Source organism: Pholcus phalangioides, unplaced genomic scaffold, assembly GCF_987345545.1.
Source record: "Pholcus phalangioides strain wild (caught in Gottingen) unplaced genomic scaffold, Ppha-v1.0 ptg000009l_1, whole genome shotgun sequence".
NCBI classification, from domain to species: domain Eukaryota; kingdom Metazoa; phylum Arthropoda; class Arachnida; order Araneae; family Pholcidae; genus Pholcus; species Pholcus phalangioides.
Genome location: NW_028301602.1, coordinates 13,953,103 through 13,959,609, shown reverse-complemented (window position 1 = coordinate 13,959,609; position 6,507 = coordinate 13,953,103).

The following is a 6,507-nucleotide window of genomic DNA, read 5'->3' as shown; positions in this document are numbered from 1 at the left end:
ATATGGTCTTTTTATTGAGAGGAGATTAACTATGTAAATTTGAATTTCGTCCAATTCCTAGGATTTAGATAAGACTAAGGTTCAACACCATGCTATTGTGCTTTCGGGACTTTTAGTGTCAATGCAACATACCACGCTTTTGAAGGAAGCATTTGAAGCATGCTGTAAAGAACTAAACGACGAAATTAAGGCTTCAAATGAAAGTGAAAAAGAAAGGATCAAACCTGCGCATCAGGTGTAAGTAGGCGCCATTTTGGCACTAGACCAGTTTCCGTCAAGCTATTTGGACCAAGTTCAATTAGTTTTTTCTTCTGGTTTCTATAGCGTCAACTAAACGATTTCATTTCTCTCTCAACATCAGATTAGTGATCAAATATATATTTAATGTATATCAATACTTTTTTTTTATTTTCGGTACCCATCTAACATCCATTAACGTTCTTATTATATTTTTTTTTAACTTCGTTTTTTCCGAAAGCTACAAAGTGATATATTTCCACGCGAGGCTGCGTATACATTTGCAGAACACGTCGGTGATGATATCTCCAGCTTAGGAATGGCTGCCAAATTGTCATTGAATTTTTGGCGTTATACATCGTTTATGCTCGGTTAATTTCCTTTTCGCACGTGCGTCTGGTTTATAGCACTATGTATCACAATCTTTACTTGCTTTCATGTTTGGGAAATAAAATAATTTACAAGCCATTTTACGCCCAGGTGAAGAACCTGAAACTCATTCTAGTAGTTTCTTGTTTGTCTCAGTATGTGCAGGGAGTGCTTAAATAATCTTATCGAAGCTTCGCGGGACCGAATAGTACTTTTAATTACAAAACAACGCTAAGGAAATTTGAATGTTTTAAGCACCGAGCTCAAGCATCACTATACACAGTGTCCTGTAAGTGCTGATGCGGCCTTCATCTCATCAACCGTCTGTCTGTCGTAGAGGTACAATTTCAGTTTAAAAAATTTTCATAACGTGTCCAGGAATTAACTTGAACCAGCTCTGAAAGTGGAAATGCAGTATGTAACAAAATAAGAAATATAAATTCTTATACGGTCCCCCTGCTCACTAATTTCCAAATTAGAAAAAAGTCCCTGTCTCTGCTGAGGACAAAAAAAAATGAAAAATAAATAAATGAAAAGTTTCTAAGTGCAATATTCGATGAGATATTCGAATTCCAAAATCAGAGAAAAGTTGGGGAAGGACAGCATAAATGAGGGAAAGGAGCGTTGTGTATTCGTTAGCTTTTACTGTTGTTTCATAACTTTTCTCCTATTTTTGAATTGGAATATCTCAGTGTATATTGGACTTAGAAACGTGATATTTTTTCTGTTTGATTCCGGAGAGACAGGAAAACAAACTTTCACTGTGGAAGTTAGAGGACAGGGGGACAGTATAAGAATTTAAATATCTTATTTTGTGACACTGTATTTTCACTCTCAAAACTGGTACAGGGTGATTTTTGAACACCTTTTAAGCTTTTTTTGAATTGAACGGGCGGTTGATGAGATAAAGCCTGCATTAGCACTTACAGGACACCCTGTATACTGTGGCTGGACACATTTCAAAAATTAATAAAAAATTAGTCAATTGTCATTAAAAAGTGCTGTTTGCATGAAAGTACTTATAAAGGCGTCATGTTTTTTAAAATGAATAACAGAAAGTCAAAACTTCAACACAGATGGCGCGGTATTACAAAAACTCAACATAACGCATAAAAAGAGGGTACAAACAGTTCATAATTATTGTTTTATTACGATTTGTGTTACATACAACTACCCCCGTTTTTAGTTCGGGCTACATCTGAATTGTGTGTGTGTGTGTGTGTGTGTGTGTGTGTGTGGTAGTTTTATCACAAATCATAATAAGCATTAACTATACACTTTCTTGTGTGTCACATTTTATGTGTTATGTCGCGAAGTTTTTGTGTCATCTGTGATGAAACTTTGAATTTTTCTTACTAGCTGATACCCGGCGACGTTGCCCGCCCCGTAAAAAATTTATATATGTATAGCTTGATAATTATTTCTTAATGAATGAAATTTCCGCATCAAGTAAGAAAAAATTACTTTTATTTTTAAATATTTTAATTAAAAACTTCAGGCAATCGCTTGTTAATGCACAATATTTTTTGTTTTTCCATCTGCTGTGTAGATGTACAAATTTTTGGGATCACCAACACGCAAACAGGCGACGTAAAGCAGTCCGTGTGGAAAACAGGGCTCAAGTAGTATCCAAAGACTTCAGAAATTCTGCAGGATGCAGAACTGTCTGCGCTGAGTCTGTGAAAGTGTCAACCGATTTGTAAGATGTGGTCTCCAGGAATAATTTTTAGGATTTTTTTCCGTTGATCTTGTTCACACTGTCATTTTTTGGTGCCAGAATTGCTCTCTCACAAAACCCCTCATTATTTCGGTGATTTTGTTGAATGTTTGGGAAGACTTTGCCTGCAAGTTCTTGAACTGAGTTTAAAAACTGGCAAAATCCATTTGGGAACGTAATCAGTCCGGTGCTTGGGGGTCTACGGGAATTTTTCCATTGCCAAGTTTCATCAACTGACGTGGAAATTATAGCAGTGCTGAGTCATTTTGCAGTTGAACTCGCATGTTGGTGGATAATGATAGTTTTTTAACTTCGTGCCAGAGTGTTGATGATTTGAGGCAAGCATTGAGTTCATCAGTTGGCGTTGAACATTTTTATTCCCAATTTTGTCGTCGTAATTGATGTTCTCTGTTGTTAGTGACGTCATACGTCCAGCTTGTGCAGCGAATATTATTCAAACGCCTTTTAAGTTTTTTAAATTGAAACTGTACTACAATGGGCGGTTGATGAGATAAAGGCCGCATTAGCACTTACAGAACACCCTGTATATAGGCTAGCAGAAATACCCGGCGCTTCCCGGGTTTTCTTCAATTACTGGTAAGATTGGAAAAGTGACAAACCGTTATAAAGTAATAAACTGTTATAATAAAGGTGTGACAAACCATTGTAAAGGCATATATTCACGTCTGAAACGCATTGTTGGAAACCACGGTAACCAAAGTAAACGTTCCGAAAGTAATTGTTGAGGCCCCAAAACTATTGTTGCCCGACAGTTTTTCGCCCATTTCGGGCATTTGCCCAATTTTTAAAGTAGCCTACGGTTCAATCCCGGACATGTTTGGTATATATGCAAAATCTGGCGACGATCGGTCTAAAACTGTAGATTTGTATAAAGAACATATATTGTACATACATACATACATACATACTTACTTTCACATTTATATATAAGATGCCTCGATAAGTATTTTGATACAAACCGCACCTTTTTACATCAATTGGGTAATTTGTTATTAATTTCTTAAATGTGTCCAGGACCAGTGTCTCATTCATCCTATATATTGTTTAAAATCGGGACCCCAAAATTATACGAACAATGACTAAATGCCCCACTTGCCCATGTGGAAATAAAGCCCAGATATAGCTTCTGTTTAGCTTAAGAGCTACGAGTTAACACATATTTTCAGTTTTCTCTTTATGGCACGTGAATTTTAATTATTTTTTCCTCTTCATACACACTGTAATAATGATCATCGTTATTATCTTGATGAGCTCTTCGAGCGATTAAACACATTGTGTCATTCTAATTTCGCCATCCAGAACCCAATCGTCTATCTATTCAAACATCCAGCAGCACTGTTCAAAGTGTAAATACAGACGCAAAGAGTGGAAATGGTTGGAGAAAGGCTAATTCTCGTTTGCAGAAGCTATAAACGGAAAAACGAACAATGAACTTCAAGAGGGCTAATGATAAAAAAAAAAGTCCTTTCTTTCACATTCGAAATGTTTTTAACGTCAAAGAATTCTTTGGACCAACGTAATCTTGACGTAGATATCGTGGCCAATGTTATCTGTTTCCTCTGTGTGTGTGTGTGTGTCTCTCTCTCTTTCCCCTTGTGTTTTGTTAGTCCCATTTCTCCTGTTCGTGTTAATATCTGAATAAAGTGCGCAATGTGCGTGTGAAACCAAAAACAAAAAAACAAAAACGAAAAACAGTTCCCCATGAAATCTAATTTCCCGTTTAGGCCTAGAAACTACCAAGATTCAGGCCTAATACTCGAGAAATACAATTTATATGGGGACAATCTTAGGTGGATATAATTTGTAGCAACGGGTATCCATAGAATAATTAGCCCTTAAAAGGGCTTTTAAACTGATCTCGACATCGCGTGACTTGCCCATATTCAAAACTTTCTCACAGAGTCATCATCTCTCAGCGCGAACTGAGTATTCAATCATCAAATAAGATATGACCCAGAGAATTCTTTGATAATGATTTCATGAGCTTGCGTGAATAAATAATTCCAAAGAAAAAAAGAAAGAGGACAACGCCCTGTAAAATCTTGACTCTCACTGAGAGGGAACTTTAATCAGCTTTGAATAAGTACGGAGAAAATAGACGCAAATTATTACCGAAATTAATTAATTAGCCCTTTGTAATGTCAATATATTCAGGTAAAATAATAGTTATGATGAAGCATAAAGCAGAAAGGCTTTACAGATTTTAACACGTTACCAAAGAAGATAAACTGCTTTTAAAATATGAAATAATATCTATGGTCCTACATCTTCTAAAGGTGCCTTCAGGTGCAGAGTTTTTGGTGGAACCCTATTAGTGATTTTTTTTTATAAACAAGAATAAGAATAACATTGGCTTATCTCTCCGCCGGCTAGAGTCCTGCTTCCTTAATGTGGGGGTCATGAATATACTTACGATCCCCACTAGGTCTGGGAGGGCTCCAGCCCGGGGGCTCAGGATGATTCTAATAATTTTTTTTCACACCATAAATCCACTAGAGAGAAAGGGACTCGTGAAAAATCCAGCCTAGGCGTCCGCTGAAGATCACAGATCGCATCTTGAAGCCACCCTGCTGCTGCAGGGTTCGAGAGCCATGAATAGACCCTCCTCCCCAAATGTTCATAAACTAGTCTAAACTGAGAGTTGAACTCTAAACATAAAAATCGACATCATAGGTTCTCATCCGGATTGCCACCCGGGGCAAATACACCCGTCGCATTACGTCTAGTTATGGCCGTGGGTTGGGCTGTTTAATTGTGGTCTCTAATTGAATGGATACAAAATTCGGCCCAAGTATCAAGCACTGTTCAATGGTTGAGGATTGAGGAAGTACGGTGCTCGCAACAGATAGCAAATGCCTATTTTAAATCTGAGCAGAGCTGTCTTGACCTTGCTCTCCCTCCCCCCCCCCCTCCCATCCGGTGCAAACAGATGCTCTGGGGGATAAAGGGAAGCAACTTATCAGACCCGAAGTACCAGCAACCCCAATTTAGAATACAAAAATACAAATACAACGCCACAACAGGCAAAATGCCCAACGAGGTGGCTGAGAAAAAGATGCCCATGTCATATATTTAAACTGTACGAAGTATTGGTTTCTTACATTTGGGTCTTACCACCATGATGCCGTTTAGCCTCACTCGTTAATAAGGCCTGGATTCCGAGATACGCAAAATTTAAAAACAAATAAGTGAACAAAGCTCTCAAAAAGTTTTTGCGTAGTTGAACAATACGCTGTTCAGAAACCATTGCTGCCAAAAGAATGTTAGAAGGGACATTGTTAAAGAAAGGGTAATCATTGTTGTCTAAACAATCTGGAAGAGACATTGATGAAGTCACAGAAAATCATTATGGTCAAAACAATGAATGAATGAACGCCAGGGTCTCTGCCACCGGACTTATCCCGTTGCCGAGATCTCTTCCAGCCCAGCTTCGTGGCAGAGTCTGGAACAAAGTGTTAGTGTACCTAACAGCCTGAGTGTGTAGCTAGTGTTGTGTATGATATTTCAGTGCTGCCAGCTATACTTCAAATTGTGAGTGAAGTGTAATGATTGAATATTTGTAACGTTAAAGGCCTGTTGCTCTCTGTGGCGAGACTTTTTAACGGGGAGATCGGCTCGCATTCGCGCCTTGAAGTTGGGAACCACAGAAAACCAACTTCAGCCGACCACTATTGTCAAAACAATGTTGAAAGACACATTGTTGAGGTTAGTGAAAATCGTCCTTGTTGACGAAATAATGTCGGAAGAGACACTGATGAAGCCAGTGGAAATCATTGTTGTTAATGGAAGAGACACTGATGAAGCCAGTGGAAATCATTGTTGTTAATGGAAGAGACATTATTAAAGTCAGAGGAAATCATTGTTGCTAAAACAATGTTGGAAGATACATTGTTGCTAAAACAATGTTGGAAGATACATTGTTGCTAAAACAATGTTGGAAGATACATTTTTGCTAAAACAATGTTGGAAGAGACATTATTAAAGTCAGAGGAAATCATTGTTGTCAAAACAATGCTGGAAGATACATTGTTGAGGTCAGAGAAAATCATTGTTGCCAAAACAGTGTTGGAAGAGACATTATTAAAGTCAGAGGAAATCATTGTTGTCAAAACAATGCTGGAAGATACATTGTTCAGGTCAGAGAAAATCATTGTTGCCAAAAC